We start from the raw sequence: 20,187 nt of genomic DNA, 5'->3' as shown, positions 1-20,187 counted from the left end.
TCTTTTGTCTATGTTTTTCGTTCCGCCATGACAGGGCTTGAACGGGTTTTATGACGTTAAACTTCGGACTTTGGGCGTTTAGAAAATAAAACTAGGATTTGATGTGAATGCGTTCAGTTTATGCTGGTGAAATGCATTTCGATGTTATAATCGCGTTTATACGTTTTGAACCGGTTCAGAGTGCTTTGAACGCGTTCCATTTCTTTGGTGAAATCGCCCTAAGACGTTCCTAAATACTGTCCTTTGCTCCTGTTCGGCGATGCGAAGATAGTGAGCCTGATTTGGAAGTTAAGTTTATCGTCTGAAAGCTAGGAATTGTACAAAGTGAGAAACATATTAAAATAAGTTTTAGAGGAACATAAAATAGAAACTACGTACGTAATTCACATTTCATTAAGAGGAGTCCACACTGCCGTTTTTTCATACAAACGCTGTCCCCTGTTTCCTCCCTGGATAATGCCGGTAGAGTTATGATTTTTTTCCTGAATATCTATGGCCACTATAAGCATGTCTCTATGTTTTCTTTTTTTTCATAATTTTATTATTAAAAAAGATAAGAACGTCCAAAAACCCAAAAAAATGGCCAGATTTTCCTCTGTGTTCAAACACCCAGAAAACAAAACTTGCTAGAATATACAAAAAAAATAAAACATAGGAACACAGCTCAAGCCTTGCTTTAATTCTTAATGAAAAAAGTACTCAAATCGGTTAAATTTTGGAGAAGGAATCAGCGGACAACGAATCGAAGATTTTCTGTTCTTTTATTAGAACTTTTGTCGTGTTGTCTTTATCGCGCTCTGCGGTGGGAGACTTGAGATTGGTGAGACAGCAATACATTTTCAAATAAGTACCTATTTTCAATTTCTCTCGCCCCTGGTGTATCCTCTTAAACCAAATTTTAATAAAGTCATATATCATACGACAGTCAAACCATAAAAAGAATAAAAGTATTACGAGTACAAAGTAATACAATCTAATTTATAGTAACACTATTGCACTACAATTTGATAAGTGTTTATAAAAAGGCTAGCTAATCCTATTGCGACAAAATTCGTTTTAACGCTCGGGGACCGAGATAAAAGTGTCCTATGTCCTTTCCCGGGACTCACAGTATCTCTATACCAAATTTCAGCAAAATCTGTTCCGCGGTTTGGGCGTGAAGAGGTAACAGTCTAACAGACAGTCAGATACACTTTCGCATTTATAATATTAGTATGGATAAATAAATCTAAAAGTTTCTTTAAATCGTGTACTACACGACCAATATACTTGTATTTACCAAGTCAACAGCACTAATGAGGGATCGTGCTACCAGGGAAGCAGAACACAGATAAAATACACTACAAAATAAATAGTCTAGATGTCGCCTCGCGCTTTATACAACTTGATTTTAACTTAATAGTTTAAGTAAACTTAAATAAAACGACGGTTCCAGAAAGGCCTTACTAATAAAAATATATAAGGGGTGTAATAAAATTAAGTAATAAAACTTTAGGATGTGTATGGGTGCCTTACAGAGGATAGAGTTCACTGTAAAAGTAGCATCGCTGAAAGACCATTTTTTGTGATTTGTATTGAAAAAGTAAAACCCAAATCAGATCAATACTTTTATTATACACTATACTTTGGTAACTAATTACACTTGTCAGTTCGACGTTTGGAACAGCAATGAGAGCACCAATATGGCGACTATCCTATATTTTATACCTTTCGGAAATAAATCATTTAAATATAACAGTTTTACAACTACCTTATAAATATTTGATAAAATTTTAAAATAATATCTAGACTTTACAATCAATGAAATAATTTGTATAATAATAGTTATAATTAATTAAGCTTAACATTTCGTTTGACTGTTGACAAATTAACATTTGAGAATTAAACTGAGTAAATAAAATATTGATCATGATTGTAAACAATTATTATTTAAACAATTTCTAACAGTATAGGCTAGCGCCAGAGCGCGATGAATTTTCCTATACGAAAGTTAAAAAAGCTCTTTCAGCTCGAATTTCACAGTGAAAAGTATAAGGTAAGGAACACATACACACCCTAAACTATTATCACTTAGTTTTGTTACACCTTGTATACAAGGTCTGCTTGTCTTCGTCCGGCACATTTGAAAGGTCTCATAAGTCATAGCAGACAAATGATATATTTGATGATAATGACACTTGACACATAAGGGACCTTAAAAAGCTATTATAGTTAAACACTGCCTAAATATTCCTATTAGTATGCTGTCAAGTCATTTATTATTAGATACTAGATGAAGCCCGCAACTCCGCTGAGCCAAAATTTGTTTTTCGTGCGGCAACCGTACATTTTACCGGGATAAAAAGTATCCTATGTCCTTTCCCGGAACCAAAAGAACTTATCTCTATACTAAATTTCACCAAAATCGGCGGTTTGGGCGTGAAGAGATAATAGACAGACAGACACATTTCCACATTTATTATATTAGTAGGGATACCTTTATAGCGGATTAACATAATTCCTATCCAGAGCTGGAATATCGTAAACCGGTACTGGAATACACTGGCCATTATTTCAAATTTTAAAACCTTTCATGTCGTCCGCCATTAAATAAATAAATAAATGGAGGTACCAGGAGGCTATAAAAGCGAAGAGGTTAACGTTAAACGTCATAAAGATAGAGCGTCATGTGCCGCCGGTCTCCAGGGAGCGCAGCATATGCAGCGAAAACTGAACAAACTGTGAACCTAGTCAAGTATATATCTACGAATAATCTTGAATATATAAAATTCTTCTTATATATAAAATTCTCGTGTCAAAATGTTAGTTAACGTACTCCTCCGAAACGGGTTTACTGATTTTTACCAAATTTTATATGCATATTCAGTAGGTATGAGAATTGGCTACTGGCTACTTTTTATATGGATAAGTGCATTTGTTGAATAAATAATAGTAAATTATTACAACTCGAGACTGACGGCGATCATTGTTTGTGCGACGGGATAGCGATGGACGTTGCCATGGTGACATACTTATTTAGTCACATCAATAATATGGGTGAAATACTTTATATGGCAAAACGACATATATATACAAGAATTGCTAGTTTAAAGATATAATAAGATACTGTACGATTCTAGAAGAGTAACTGAGCCAAAAAAAAATGGTTCCACGAAATGCAATACTACAAGTGAACTCGGGGACATATTTTGATGATGATTAAACTTCAAATTAATGATTATAGTTAGGTTAAGCAGGTAAATAATAATATATAAAATATCTTTTTAATTATTTACCTGCTGTACACAATTAACGTTATAATTTTATTTTACTATATTTGTGGTTTTGGATAATAATGGAGTATCGACTCATGGCGCCTGTCTTGCCTTTCCACGGCGCACCGGGGCGCACATTGTTAACCCCTCCTAACCACAAGCACTTTGGGAACCCCGTTATAGAAGATTATATTTCGTTGCAGTATAAATATTATACAAGTCAAAACACATACAAGAAGCAGCGCGCGTGCAAAATCAATTACCCCGGATGTATTATTCAATCACTTTTCAATTTGTGGGATTTCGCCAATCTCTACAGATCAAAAATTTTACTTTTCGAACCATTATTATTGTATACTATATGACGACCGCAACTCCGTTGCGCCTAAATTCGTTCATCGCGCGGGAACCGTACATTTTTCCGGGATAAAAAGTATCCTATGTCCTTCCCCGGGACTCAAAGTATCTCCATTCTCCAAGCCCAAGTAAATCGCTTCAGCGGTTTGCACGTGAAGAGGTAAGACAAACAGACACACTTTCTCATTTACAATATTAGTATGGATAAATCTTTGCCAGCATCACATAGTATAATAAATCGCCTTAATATATTTAGTAACTTTATTAAATAATTATTGTAATTAATTACACGTGGGAGAGCCATGCTTCGGCACGAATGGGCCGGCTCGACCGGAGAAATACCACGTTCTCACAGAAAACCGGCGTGAAACAGCGCTTGCGCTGTGTTTCGCCGAGTGAGTGAGTTTACCGGAGGCCCAATCCCCTACCCTATTCCCTTCCCTACCCTCCCCTATTACCCTATTCCCTCTAAAAAGGCCGGCATCGCACCTGCAGCTCTTCTGATGCTGCGAGTGTCCATGGGCGACGGAAGTTGCTTTCCATCAGGTGACCCGTCTGCTCGTTTGCCCCCTTATTTCATAAAAAAAATCTATCCAAAATTATACTTAAAGTAGGGACTCAGTCTGAGACATTAGTAGGTCCGCCATAGAATATTCTGTGTGAGGACTGAGGACTTATCCTCCATTTTACTAATTTATTTCATATTCACTTTACCCCAATTCTGCTATATAATGCAGCTTCCTCGATAGTACGATATTATTGGTTTTCGAAGGTATTTTAAAAGGGCTTAACCTTTTAACAGCGTTGTTGAGCGGTTCATATTCCAACGTTAGTCAATCAAAAACCGCAACTAGTGAAGATAGAGACTGTTATACTTCATTCAAAAAACTTCAGAAATCAGGCAATCATCCGCCTCCTATCAAAGTACAAAATGATATACCGAGGAAAAAAAGAACCGTGTTGGATATGTTTTAGATTGCTTGTTTTCTATGAGAGGCCGACCCGGCATCTCATAGAAAACAAGCAATGGAACAGCAAAAAATGGAAAGGGCGTGAGCGACAAAATGGTTTTTGTCGCGTAATTGAAAATATTGCTATGGGCAAATCACGCTCCTCTGTAGGTAAAATAGGAATAACTTTTTTTACAGAGGTATTTTTGATTGATTATTCTGTGTTATAAAAGTTGACCAATCGTGTTATGCTATGGGTAATTCAAAGACAAAGACATGATGAATACTGACAATGAACACGTCTTAGTAACAAACCTGAGAATATTATACTACTAGACGACGCCGCGACAATATTCGTTTATCGCACCGGGACCGTACATTTATTCCGAGATAAAAATAATCCTTTATCTTTTCCTGGAACTTAAAATATGCCCATACCAAATTTCAGTAAAATCGGTTTAGCGGTTTGAACGTGAAGAGGTAACAGACAGACAGACAGAGAGACAGACAGACAAACAGACATACAAACATTCGCATTTATAATATTAGTATGGGTAGTAGAATAAGGGTACTCCATCATTAACGTTACTTACCATCATCACATTCGTTGAAACGTATTACGACCATAAAGATAATATACCTAGGGGAATAGAGCAACAATCTCGAGCTGTCAAACGTAACTGAAATTGGTTTCATCTGTGTGTAAAAATATGTGTACGTATACACTTACACAAGCAATCATGCTTGTGTAAGTGTATACGTACACATATTTTTACACACAGTTGAACATGATTTATATGAGATTAAATTGTCAACGTGCGGCACGTGCCGACTGGACGTCAAAAAAAACAATTCTGCTGTCATGTATCACACGTCTCTTTTTACCACGCGGTGTTACTGATAGTGACATATCTCTTGCTCAGGCCTTTGTTTCTCTATTCCACTAGGTATATTAACTTTATGATTACGACATAGGGTGTTTTCACTTACAGTATTACGTTTCAGGATGGGCGCAGCGCGGGCGAGTCCGCTTGTGAAATATTAACGCAATATTCATTATTTAATAATGTCTGAGACTTTATTAGTTTTATTTATAACTGAATATTGTGGCCTATTTTTAGGTTTGCATGTCTGCGATACAAGTCGGGGGCGTCGAATTTGTTGAGCTTTTCTCTTACTATGTGTGTGTGTGTGTGTGTGTGTGTGTGTGTGTGTGTGTGTGTGTGTGTGTGTGTGTGTGTGTGTGTGTGTGTGTGTGTGTGTGTGTGTGTGAGTATGTGTGACTGCGTGATTTTCCAGCAGGCTTAGCATGGCTACACTAGTACACTAGAACTTTAAAGTGACTATAAACATAAACACTGACAGATTTCAGAGACATTAAAATGACAGATTTTTTTGGTCAATTTCTCTATGTATTTCTTTTTTTGGCATCCGACATCGGCCAGGGTATGTCGGATCCAGGCGAGGTAGTTCGACATACCCTACTCCCACCAAAACCACTCCCCGCTTAAAGTTGCGGAAACGATAAAACCTCCTGCTCTCAGTAGCGGCGGGTTGGGCGACGCTGGGCGGCCGCTTAGGGCGCCGTATAAAAATGGCATTTTTTTAGTTCCCAGCATTGTTCTCATAGAAAAAGTTGTTCATTTTGACGGGCTCATTTGATGGTTTCAAGGATAACGGTGTTTACACTAGAACATCTTGTATACTGAAACCTCAATTTGGTCAAACTATCGGCCGACTACAAGTCTGTAGTCTGCGGGGGCCCTTAATGTGGATGCAATTAAATCCATTTCAGAAGCCATCGCTCGTATCCTGGCGCTTTATTGAGTAGTAAAACATTTTTCAATCAATGTAAAACCGTCTTCGAGCTCATAAGCCGGTTATATTGCCGAACAACGCGCTCGAATTGTATTGCGATTCCATTGGTCATCGCATCCCGTAAAAGTGTAAATTCCGTCAGATTATAATTTGTCTTGTGAGATTGTAATGTTAAGTTAAAAAATTAAAAACAATCCCAGATTCAAGACTGTAATAATCGTCAGGAATCACAATGCCAAATCTTTAACCGATTAAAGTATTCTTAGTTGCTACAGCCTTTTCAATTTAACATCGAGATAGCAATTTATAAAATATCGAATTCTACTAAACACAAAGCGCTGATTGACAGACCTGAATATACCCGAGTATGACGTACTTGTTAGTTTGTTCATAATTAACCAAACATTTTTGATAAGCCTCGTACCTCGATATGACCTGTAAAAAGTGTATTGCCTTATTTATTAAGTCGTGTAGATCGATGTTCGTGCATAATGTATCGTCAATTCATATTACACTGGAATTTCTATTGAAATTATCCTTACGGCTTGCTAATAAAGGTCATATCAGAGGTATAATATATGTGAACGTCTTGTGTTGGGCCACGTATGCGTAGCGACCGGCACTGACCTATCATTGGCTGACGAGTGACGTATTGGAGCTGATGCGCACTACGACTTTTAGTCGCGCGATTATTTTATCGACTTAAACAAATTCAAATAAAATGCCACTTTATGACATAAGCTATAGATTTCATTTTGCTCTACGCTATTGAAAAGCAGCGGCGGCATGGATCGCTAGGAAAATGTCGGTAGAAAATGAAATCTGTAGCCTATTTCATAAAGTAACATTTTATTAGAATTTTGGTCGGTCGGTAAAATAATCGCGCGACAAAAAGTCGTAGTGCGCGCCAGCTCTTAGGGTATTAGAAGTATAAGGGGCTAAAAAAGTATGTGTTGGAAAGTTTGACATACGTATTAAGGGCGGCCACTCATTTGCGATTCTTTCGAAACAACGGGAAACCAATTTTTTTACCAAAATATCAAAATTACTTCACACGAGTTTGTATGAAATGGTTTCTAATGGGGGTAAATAGGGTTGCCACGTTTTTTTTGCAAATAAAGTACATTGGCTACTTTAGGTGAGAAAAAAAAAACAGTACACAGTATAAAAATAAAGTACAATTATGAATTCTGTACTTTGTTAGTTTCCTTAAAACTCGAGAGGTGGGTGATAGAGGTTCATCGGGTCATCTAGTTTGAAATAAAGTATTTTTGCGTTCTTTATTATTTTCGTAAAGTACAAAGTGCAATTGCATGAAATAACGTACAATACTTTATAGATTAGATTTAGATTTACTAGATATTTTAGATTTACCCGGTAGGGTACCCGTACTTTAGTACGGGTGGCAACCCTACCGGGTAAATCTAAAATCTAAACTATGAATTCCAAATGTGTGGCCACTCCAATGTCTATTTTCAACCTTCGAAAAGAGAAGCATATTGTGAGGTATCGCGTATGTGTTATACGGATGAATCGACTTCGTTATAATTTTAAGCTGACAAGTATTTCCAAGTTAAACCGATTCTATGTGAAAACATACAGCTTGTGCCTCGTCCAGGCTGTATACTAAAGTAGAAGCAGTCAAGGTTAGCACAAACTAGTTCCCCAGCCTTTTCCAGCCAAGATTGAAACCTACCCGTGCGTCACATCTCACAATAATATCGGACTTACTGCAGATCTTAGATTGAATCGAAAGAAACCGACAAATTGAAAGGTTGTGAATGGAAATAGACACGATATGGAAGTCAGTAATTTTAACCCTGATATTGCTATACAAATTACACTTTTTTATAAAATTGCAAACGAACAAACGACTCACCTGATGGAAAGCAACTACCATCGCCCATGGAACCTCGCAACATCAGAAGAGCTGCAGGTGCGTTGCCGGCCTTTTAAGAGGATATACGCTCTCTTCTTGAAGGTTTGCAGGTTGTATTGTTATTTATCGTTTGATATTTTATGCGAAACCACATCTTATTTGTTTTAATGTTGGATTATTTTAGCACTGTTTGTTAAAATATCAAACCGACATGTTAAATCTACGACTAACTTTGACCTAACGGAAATGTGCTTCGGAACAATATTTCAATCGATGTAAAAATTCCAATCACGAATTTTTAAAACAAAGTGTTGAAGGTAAACAGGATTTGCCCCAAACAACAAACAAAGTGTGCTTTTTACCTAAAAGTCTTGAATGAATTTTGATCAGATTTAAATTTTACTCATATTCTACGGAAAAAACAGATTTTAAGCAGAAAGAGTAAACAACTTGAAGACTCTAAGGATCGCACTCAGATATATTTGAATCATAATGTTAAAAAAAAGTTATAACCCTAATAGGCAAATAATAAAAATGAAATCTATTTAGTCACTGTGTTAGAACAAACAAACATACCCTTTTGGCTTAACCGTAGCCGGGTTAAACTACCTTAACACCTGTTGGTAACTAGGTAGAGATGAACACAGAACTCTTTCTACAACGTACTCTAAGCTCTCATCACAATATGTCGATAGGGTCCGATCTAAGGACAATTTCAGGCCGAAGCCGAAGCCGTTAAAATACCTAAGTTATAATTTTATTCAAGATCGGGATCAGTTGCATATCATTGTAATCTTCGGTCAAAGATAAAGCTTATAAAGAGGACCTTACTTCAGATTCGCTGTACATTTATTTTTTTACAATTTTATTATTTAGACGTTTACATACATATTGATTATTAAAAATGTATCCCCACTTCTTTAAAAATCATCTAATATATTTAGAAAACATACTTCAACAGTTACAGTTCTGCCGCGATTTCGAGCCGAAGCACTACTAATATATATTCTGTGGCCGAAGTCGAAGATTTGGCCGATCATATTTTTTTGGCCAAAGCCGCAAGAGCCACCAAAGCCGAAGCCGAAATTCCGCTCCGACACGGCACGTCAACGCTACACTAAAGCTTACTTCTTTTTACTCCGGACATAGTTAGGGGGTGTTCGGAAAGTTCCGTTTTAATCACTCCAGTCCGTACAGGACATGATCGGATTACCGGACAGGACGAACCGGACGGGACGGACGGACAAAAATGTTAAAGCTTTATACTTGTTTGTTGTGTCCTGCATTATTTGGGTCGCTAAATAGTCCTATAATATAAGTAGTTAGCATTTTTTAACAATATTCTTTTTTTAAATTACTTGGATGATGTTTACAAAAATTAACTGTCCGAATATTCCTTTCTATTACTTTGCAACATTTAAATTGGACGCATTATAGACTGAACACCACATAAAATATACTATAAATAATTAATAAGAAGAAGGAATATTGATTTAAAAATCTTAATAACTGAATCTTAATTATTGTATTCTAAAATGGCAATTTTCTCGTTATTATATCGACATTGATTATGCATACTGTAGACAGTTTAGCAATCATGGTAACAATCATAGTTATCCATTGTGGCCCAACGTGAAGAGGGGCCTTTAGTTCACATTTATGAAACGTTATCTTCTTATTTCCGCCTTTATTATGTACTGTTACTATTTTCGAAAATATCATGTAAGCTAGCTGAGAGCTATGCTAATTGTAAAACTGAAAAGTTAAATCTTTCTTTTTACATTCCTATGCGAGTTTCGAACGCTCGAAATGAGTTTAATTCGAACGGAGGAGTTTGAAAAACTGGAAATATAGCCACTGTCAGTGCCACTATGTATTATGTCACCGTCAAATCGTAAAAACCGTAGGATTGTAATATTCCTCAATAATTAACGATCGTGAAAAAAAAAACAGCGCTAGTCCTGAACTGACTGGACTCGCAGTCTTTAGATAGGTGCCTATATAAATTGCCGGCTGTGTCACAGTTTTAACTAGTACAGCTCTCAACGCTATAATTACTGATTTCGTATTAAAATTATTTTTAATATGCCTTATTTATAAGCTATTAAATGTTAATTAAACGATTTGAAAATAAATTATTATTATTATTAAATTATGGATCTTAAGGTTTTTAACCTTCATATTATGGTTATGTTCCATTATTATTATAATTAACTTATTTATAATTCAAATTGCAATTTAAATATATCTAAATCTTATTTAATGTCATCTGAATTTCATACCATAAAAGTTATTTTAAAAACGAAATCAATTTGAAATCACCGAAAAACTGTTTGTTTACTAATCACTTAGTTATATTACAATCTGGCGATATTTACAGTATTACTGTGACAGAGATATTGTACTAAACTTGACTTCCAGCTACTCTTTGTAACGTATAATATATAATATAATTCTCTACTGTACTTGAGTCGTCTACACTCTGCACTATAACGACAAAACTTTTTGTAGAGTATGTGCTGTGTTAATTTGTAGACTGTTGTTGACGTTTCAAAGAATAAAGTTAAGGGTCAGTTTAGATCATAGACATAATATAATGCTAAAGACCAACAAAGAGTGCGAGAGAGAAGAAAATCCTTTATGGAATTATAACAAGATGAAAAGAGAGAGGCAGTCTAATGAAAATTGTAACAACTTTTATTTGACAGGTCGTCAAAAGTCGTCAAACGTTTTTATGCCCTTTCGGTATTTGCAATTTATTATTTAAATCGTATGTTATTTTCAACAAATACTATTATATATAACAATAATAACTTGTGCTGTGAGTGATTGCAGTGTAAATCATAGGAATAATCCTGAAAAATATACATTTCACCCGTAATTAATCTTCATGTCCTAATTGCTACGATGTGTTTATTTTTGCTATATTCTGGTCTTTAGTTCTCTATTTCAAATAAAATATTGTGAATCCTCCCTTTTACTTTCATATTTTGCGTAACTAAAGGTACTATTGTTCCTATATTACACAAATTTTGAAGAAAAATTTTTCATCAAAATTTCTTACATATACGCTAGTGCTTGAATCAAATTTATCGATATGCTTATCGATATTTTACAATAACATAAATCTAAAATAAAAATCATTTACCTTTATATATTTTATCACCTTAAGCCCGGCCGCACATTATCCGAAATTTCTGATCAGAAAAATTCGGACGCCCGGCGGAACGCACTCTGTTCATACATTTTGTTGTAGACCCATCATACTAAAAGAATTTCTGACGTGTCAAAATGTATGAGCGGGGCGGGGCGTCCGAATTTTTGTGATCAGAAATTCGGAAAATGTGCGGCCGGACTAAAAAGGACATATTATCTTATTTTAACTAATATAATATAGTATAGTATAATATAGCTAATATAATATAACTACTATAATATAGAGTGACTCTAAAACTAGAGGAAGGTTTATATTTATATATTATAATCATTTGTTTTACAGATTCCCTCAAGATCCTCTAATAAGAGGAAAATGGCTGAAATTAATTGGGCGTGTTGGTTGGAATCCCAAGAAAAATTCAACAATATGTAGGCAAACATTTCATTGAAAATTTTTAAAGAAAAATTAGAATAAATACTTTTTTGGTTAAAGGAGCTATCCCAACTTTATTTGTGCCAGTAAGTTTGACATACTGTTGCACTTGTTACTGAAGCAAATATTAAAAATAAGCAATTATAAGCAATTAATGCTTTTTAGTTCATTTAAGATTGTACTTATATGAACTAAAAAGTATTAAATAATCCTTATTCTGTACTCAATCTTCATAATTTTGAAGTCGGTACCAGTCCTAAGTATATAAGTTGCTGTTATACCTATTCTGTCAGAGAACTGGCGATTAGGTTAGCTGGTACCGATTGCAAAATAATGAAGATTGAGAACAGAATTAATACTGAGTACAGAATAAGAATTATTTAATACTTTTTAGTTCATTTAAGTATAATATTAATATTGTCATTGCCTTGGAAGTCGGTTTTAATTTTTTGTTTAAAAATAATAATTTTACTCATTTTAGCTGTCCTTAACGTTTTCTATACTTACAGTTGGTGTTTTAAAAAATCAAAATAAAAATTGCTTTATTTCTGAACAAATCTAAAATAAAATATATTTTCAGAATACATGGTGCCTACCACCGGTTCGGTAACTAAGCCGACGAGAAGAACCGGCGTAAGAAACTCGCACGCCCACTTTTTACCAAAAAAAGTGAGAAAAAAAAATAATCTTTTAAAACAAAATTTACAATGCTGTAACTAAAAATTATACAATGTAAACATAGATAGATACATAATAATTGTAAGTCATGTAGAAGTAGCCTTGCAAGCAGTCATTCAGCATTCTACTCCCAAGATGTGCCATCAATTATGAAATCATTTTGGCTTTGGCACAAAACATTCTTTGACTACTTTTTTAAATTTATTAATCGAAAGATTTTGAACGTTTTCTGGGACCATATGTTCCCATTTGAATATCAAGGAGTCACTTCGATTTCTCATTGTTTCCATCACCAGACCACCACTTTTGTGAACATGATACCTACTCGGAACAATACAATGTACAGCAAAAGAAAAAATTTTAAAATCGGTTCATAAACGGCGGAGTAATCGTTGAACATACATAAAAATATATCCACAGGCGAACGTCTAGACTCCTCCTGTTTGGAAGTCGGTTCAAAATAATTGTAATAAAATATTATGATATTTTATAATATGTATTTAATTTAAGAATAAAATATAATATACTATGTGTGTTGTTTACTTTCAACGTTTACTTTCAATGTAAGGACTGATTTACCAGATAGATTTTACCTGAGCAATAAATAAGTAACTTTATAATGTGTTAAGTGTAAATTATTTACCCCTATAAGAACCTCATGTCATAACATATCCGACGATTAAAAAATCATTCCAAAAGAAAATGTGTATCTACTTTTCAATCGTCACCTTTTTTTGCCAATTAAAATTTATGATACCTAATTTGAAATACAAATCTATCAAAGTTGCACATTATTTATTTCTTATAGAAACTCAGGTTAAATAACTCGAACGGACTAAACTATCGATAGCAAAATACTATACTATCGATAGTAAAATATACATCACTAGCACACGCACACATTGACAGATCAAAAATGGTCACGCATTTTCGAGTTGTCAGGTGGTCTTTACGACAGTATATATTATGTCTATGGTTTAGATAGATGCAGCGCGGCGCGAGCGGCGTAGATTTTTAAAGGCTGGCCGCAAACGCACGTTTTCCGCATTCGATTTCCGAATTATTTTTTCGTATTCGGAATTCCGAGAGACTAGCGTAAATGTTCGTTTTTTTCACCTTCGAACGCGCCTGCTTGCTCTTGAAACGTACGTGCGGAATTCGTTCTGTACGGAGAAAAAGGAACGTGTGCGGCAATTAACGTATTTTCAACTGATTCCATGCATTCGGATTTTCAAATACGGAAAACGCATTCGCAAAACGTGTGTATGTGGTCGGCCTTATATAGTGATACATAAACGCCTCCGTGGTCTAGTGGTATAGAGCGCGGCTCTTGACTCGGAGGTCGTGGGTTCGATTTCCGCGTTGGAAACATGTTATTTCCAAGTTTGGTTAGGACAGTGCATGCTGATCACCTGATTATCTGACAAGTAAGATGATCCATGCGTCGGATGGGCATGTAAAAAGTCGGTCCTGCGCCTGATCTCTCGCCGGTCGTGTCGGTCTTCCGTCCCACTGGTATATGAGAGTAAAGGAATAGAGAGTGCTCTTGTGTACTGCGCACACACTTGGGCACTATAGAATTACTCCTGCGTAGCTGGCCTGGTTTCAATGAAACCGGCCACTGTCACCGAAACCGGTGTGGGAGCTATTATTACTATAGTGATACAAAATTGAATACCTTCCATTGCAGGGCGCGTCGCGATGCAGATCGAAATTCAAACTTTTCCCAAAAAAGCTGTTGGCGTATGAATTTTTGCCTTTAGAGAATCTTCGTTAAAAAAATGCGCGATCGTTGTGACGTGTTTCAGTGTGAATTCTTCCTAAGAGCTAATAATTAAACCAAGTAGAGACTAGACACTTAAGTGCAGTGCAACTCTTGCTTAATCATCGTTTTTCTTTGCCACCGACATAATAATGTGTTTGAGAAACTACTTTTACAAAAGACAATATTAGACTTTAGAGGAACAAATGCGATGGATCGTTTCGATCCACTCAATACCGATATGACCTGGTTCATATCGGTTATTTGTGGTTCTTAAAAATAATGTTATGGCCCATATTCCTTTACAAATCGACAGATAACAATCAAAATCACCATGTATCGACATTACCCTTAGTGTGACCCCAATATACGGGGTGTAACAAAACAAAGGTAAAATTGAGTGTGTTCCTGATATAAAAAAAAGACGGGTTGCACTCGGGGCGTGCCGGCAGAAGTAAAAACTTGATTATTAACGTAATTAATCCAAAATCTTACAATCGATTAAAAAATATCGACAATCGAAAAAACACTACTCTCCAACCGTCTTACGGTTTTTCGATCAGCACGAGAATCTGACGCGAGTTTAACAGTTTTTACCCATCCCACAAAAGTGCTCAACGCCGCTAAAGAAGTTTTCACTTCAAAAATCACTATGAAAGTAGCAGCGCTGAAAGAGTTACTCATTTATAGTAACTAATGTATGTCAAGGCAAAGTCATGACGTTGCAGTTGGGGCATTTCTCATAGAAGCATATAGGTAAGTCACAAGTAACACTTTTAGCCTTACTAGTTACTACATTCACAGTGAAACTCTTTGGGATACATATATCATAAAATATTATGACTTTTTAACAAGATTAGGAGGGCAAACGAGCAAACGGGTCACCTGATGGAAAACACCTACCATCGCCCATGGAAACTCGCAAAATTAGAAGAGATGCAGGTGCGTTGCCGGCTCTTTAAGAGGGAGCTCTTGCCTTGAAGGTTTGCAAGTCGTATTGGTAAGGAAATACTGCTGGTTCGTTTAAGCGTTTTACAATACGCGGCAGAAAGTTAGGCACGCGAAAAACGTACGGTGGAAGACTGCCACTCAATCAAAGTGTACCCTAAAGCAGTGTTCCGCAAAGCGTGTGCCGCGGTACACTGGTGTACCATTGTCAACAGTTGGTGTGCCTCGGAAAAAGTGCTTTAAGTGCTAAAAAGGGACATCTCAGGACGATCGACGAAGGGATGGGAGCTCAGAGCAACCTGCACACACTGATTAATTTGTAGTGTACCTTCAAAAATTTTACTTTCATAGATGTGCCTTGAACACAGAAGGTTTGCGGAAAACTGGCCTCAAGTATTATCACTTTTTTTTTTTTTTTTATGAAATAAGGGGGCAAACGAGCAAACGGGTCACCTGATGGAAAGCAACTTCCGTCGCCCATGGACACTCGCAGCATCAGAAGAGCTGCAGGTGCGTTGCCGGCCTTCTAAGGGGTAATAGGGGAGGGTAGGGAAGGGAATAGGGGAGGGTACGGAAGGAAATAGGGGAGGGTAGGGAAAGGAAAATGGTAGGGGATTGGGCCTCCGCTAAACTCACTTACTCGGCGAAACACAGCGGAAGCGCTGTTTCACGCCGGTTTTCTGTGAGGACGTGGTATCTCTCCGGTCGAGCCGGCCATTCGTGCCGAAGCATGGCTCTCCCACGTCAAAACTTTTGCTACACCCTGTAAGCTTTAAGTACAGGTGAGGAAGTAAGCGACCGCATCACCACCCATGACATCGCGGGAATCAGGTCGGCAGGAAATCGGCCATCGATCCACCACACTAATGACAAAGGGTACTGAACAGGTGACATGAGTTGGCGTCGAATTAACGAAAAAATGTGTGGTATCTTTTTATATAACAACGAGCTTTTGCCCGCGGCTTCGCTCGCGTTAAGAAGTATTATTATATACAAACTATCATCCCCTATTTTAACCCCTTGGGGTTGGAATTTATCAAAATCCTTTCTTAGCGGATGCCTTCGTCATAACATCTAGCTGCATGCAAAATTTCAGCCCGATCCGTCCAGTGGTTTGGTCTGTGCGTTGATAGATCACCGTGTCAGTCAGTCACCTTTGAGTTTTATATATATAGATTGAAAATCTATTGTGTCTGCGATACCCACGATGGAGGTGCTACTATATAATACAATTTTTGGCTTCAGACAAGTGGTATGAAGACAGATTTTAGTAGACCGATCAAGAATATAAAAATTCAACTTTTATAGATCGATCGGTGTTTGAGGACATCCGTAATGTTAGTCAACTATCATTGACGGCATTTTACTTTGTTGAAGTCAGCGTCCTAATTTTTTTTACTTATTTATCTTAATTCAAAATTGGAAAAAAAATACCAAACGGCAAATATCGTGTTTTCGTCTTGAGCATTTAATTTTCATGAACTGAAGTTACTTGTGTCAAAAAATCAGTTTTTTAGACCTTACAGATTTTGAGATCTAGGTTTAAGTATAAAAGTCAAGTTAGGGTCAGGTGCGCTCTTAATGGAGTATTAAAACTCTTACCTTTTACGTATACCATCCAGATGCGTGCACACTAGGTTCTCCGGCCTTTAAGATCTTGTCATTGTACCCATCTGTAACAAAATACAAATAATAATTAATTTTTGAATAAAGTTGTATATTATATTTCAGTGTAAAGAAGCAGGATATTTATTATATGAGGAGTTGATTATATTATCTTGGAGAGCTGGCGAACAAAACCGGACAAGTCCACCAGAGTGCGAATGTATATTTTATCCCTGTTAATATTTTCAATAAAAACCGGTTAAAAAGGCTTTAAAAACTAAATTGTCAAACAAAACCGGATTAGTTCAGTTGATACTAGTATACTAGTATATTTAGCCACTGTGTAATTTTTTTCTCGCGGACTAATCCGGTTCTGTTTGCCAGCTCTTCAGTTGGAGTCATCCATAAAATAAACTCCAATATGCAGAAAACCATCTCTGCTGCAAAACGGGTTTTATTCTACTTATGAGTAGAGTTTCTATTATGGCAATATGGTCAACTATTGGGTCTAAACTCTAATTTCGACGTGGGAGAGCCATGCTTCGGCACGAATGGGCCGGCTCGACCGGAGAAATACCATGGGCTCACAGAAAACCGGCGAGAAACAGCGCTTGCGCTGTGTTTCGCCGAGTGAGTGAGTTTACCGGAGGCCCAATCCCCTACCCTTTTGTCTTCCCTACCCTATTCCCTCTTATTTCATTAAAAAAAATGCTGCGCGAACGACGCTGCGAACATCGTCTAGTATTATAGTGCTGTAAAGTTATTTAAACATCTATTATTTTGCACATGATGTGGTTAACATCCTGCTATCTTGTCTTTAGATAAGATTAGGGTTTGTAAACAGTTTGGTTGAGTTCTATGACCATAAACTGAAGTTTACAAGTTTTGTTTGGCTAGGTGTCTCTATGAATACTGCCCAAGATTATCTTATGCGTAATAATTATGTACATATACCACGTACATTTCTTTGTTAGTTTGTATTGGCAATTTTCTAAGGCATTCTAAATTAAAAAAATATAATAGGATCCCGTTTTTACCCTTTTGGATACGGAACCCTAATAAAAACCCAACTTCAGTCATATGCTACATATAAGCTACTTTTTCGAAAAATATTATAAGTACGTGATATGTGCTGTTTTTATAACATATTCGGTGAAAGTCTAAAAATATAACCTAAAAATTACGCATCAGCATTAATTACAAGATGGCAAAATGTTGCGGATGTAAAACGACACGAGTCTTTACAAAATAACTTGTAAAGAGTTACAGGTCTGACCACAGAAATAAATTAAGATAGAACGGCTAAGCGGGTGGAGTACGCGTGTTTCAATCTTGCACAAGTGTGCAAGATTCGTTGAACGTTCATTCAGCACGCACGTCTCGACTTGATTACACCGGAGCGGTTGTGCAAACATGCCTCGATACGTAGAAGTACGAATCGGTCAAAAGGAGGTATTTCTTTCCACGGGTAAGTTATTTGTTCTAACTAAAAGCAAAGCAAAAATTGACACGAGCGATTCCTTAGCAACGCACGCGCGTCACCGTTCTATCTTGATTTATTTCTGTAGTTCTGACCATTAGTTTTAACATTTTGGTCCTTCGCGTTTATTTAAAGGCTGCACGTTGAATGATCTTGCGCTAATGACGACCGAGTTTTAATTTTAATTAAGACTCTGACAGTAATTATTTTTCATCATAGACGCGTATTATGAAGGCATCTGTCTACATTGGGTCATGGTGGATAATATGTTTGTGAAGCTGTCTGACGCCTGTAATATTATGCCTAATCGACGTCGATAACAGCAACATATAAGGGATATTGCCAAGGTCAAAGATTTTTTCATTCAAAGACTATTTTTTGACGTGGGAGAGCCATGCTTCGGCACGAATGGGCCGGCTCGACCGGAGAAATACCACGTCCTCACAGAAAACCGGCGTGAAACAGCGCTTCCGCTGTGTTTCGCCGAGTGAGTGAGTTTACCGGAGGCCCAATCCCCTACCCTTTTCCTTTTCCTACCCTCCCCTATTTCCTTCCGTACGCTCCCCTATTCCCTTCCGTACCCTCCCCTATTACCACTTAAAAGGCCGGCAACGCACCTGCAGCTCTTCTGATGCTGCGAGTGTCCATGGGCGACGGAAGTTGCTTTCCATCAGGTGACCCGTTTGCTCGTTTGCCCCCTTATTTCATTAAAAAAAAAAAAAAAAAAACAATATACAAACGATAAAAACTAAGCATTTCCAAAATTTCAGCTTCGTAACTTATATATTGACGACCTCTGTGGCTCAGTGGTGAGCGCGTTGGTAGCTCAAGCCGGGGGTCGTGGGTTCGAATCCCGCCGACGGAACAAAAAGTTTTCAATGTTCCCGGGTCTGGATGTGTATTAAATATGTGTATGATATAATAAAAATCTTAAATATATGTATAGTATAAAAGTATTAAATATATTTCCGTTGTCTGGTACCGGTAACACAAGTCCTTTAGGTACTTAGCACGGGGCCAGACTAACGTGGTGTTAAGCGTCCATAGATATTATTAAAAAAAAATATATATATATTTTTGTCATGACTCATAACTCATAAGTCATGACTCATGAGCCTTCAAAGTTGGATGGTCAAGTCAATTTCTTTAAATAAAATTTGTGAATATTTATAACCATACGATAAGTTATGCTATTTATCACAATTAATATACAACGTGCGCGACATTTTAGGGGTTGTTTTCCCGCAGCAGTACGATTTACCAGCTTTAGGAGTCGCGTCATACAAAATATTTGAATTTTAAAAAAATCCTACCTTAGGATTTTTTGAAAATTCAAATATTTTGTATGACGCGTGACCGGCGTGAGGTACCTACTATGGCCACTTTATGCCGGTAGGCGCGAGCGGCTATGACCCGGCCGAATTTTATTTATGATTTGAACAAAAAAACACACTTCACAAATCTATTGTACTACTAAGGCCCAACCCACACGTACCACAACCACACGACATCGCAACGACAAAATGTCGTCGAGCAGTGGTTACGTGTGAATGGTGTCGCTGCAGCTTTTTGTAGCTGCGTTGTGGTACCGACAAAATGCCGATGTGGTTACGTTGTCGCCAGTGGTTGCGATGTGGTTACATACGAAAGTCAATGAAACGAGGGGGAAAAGAGCGCGAGCGGTGTACGCACTATCGTTGCATCGACGCAACGTTGTGGTTGCGATGTGGTCGGCCGTGGTTGCGTCTGAACTCTGACAAGTTATCTGACAAGTGGTCGACAACGACTGCAAAATGTGGTACGTGTGAATGGTCCAGTTCATTTACAATAATAATAATAATAATAATAATAAACATTTATTCAACAA

At 36.9% G+C, this 20,187-nt stretch overlaps 1 protein-coding gene across 2 annotated transcripts in view; it reads right to left on the bottom strand.

The window, feature by feature from the left end:
- The window catches only part of LOC121737191 (probable beta-hexosaminidase fdl), a 161,569-nt gene that overhangs the window by 15,643 nt on the left and 125,739 nt on the right, over positions 1 to 20,187 (bottom strand). For both annotated transcript variants that reach the window (XM_042128787.1, XM_042128785.1), the window contains exon 3: positions 16,838 to 16,908. The gene's annotated coding sequence lies outside the window, so the exon portion shown is untranslated. The remainder of the gene's footprint in view (positions 1 to 16,837; positions 16,909 to 20,187) is intronic.

The sequence above is a fragment of the Aricia agestis genome, chromosome 20, assembly GCF_905147365.1.
Source record: "Aricia agestis chromosome 20, ilAriAges1.1, whole genome shotgun sequence".
Classification (NCBI taxonomy): Eukaryota; Metazoa; Arthropoda; class Insecta; order Lepidoptera; family Lycaenidae; genus Aricia; species Aricia agestis.
Note: the sequence above shows the minus strand (reverse complement) of the source record. Positions and strands in the feature narration are given on the sequence as shown.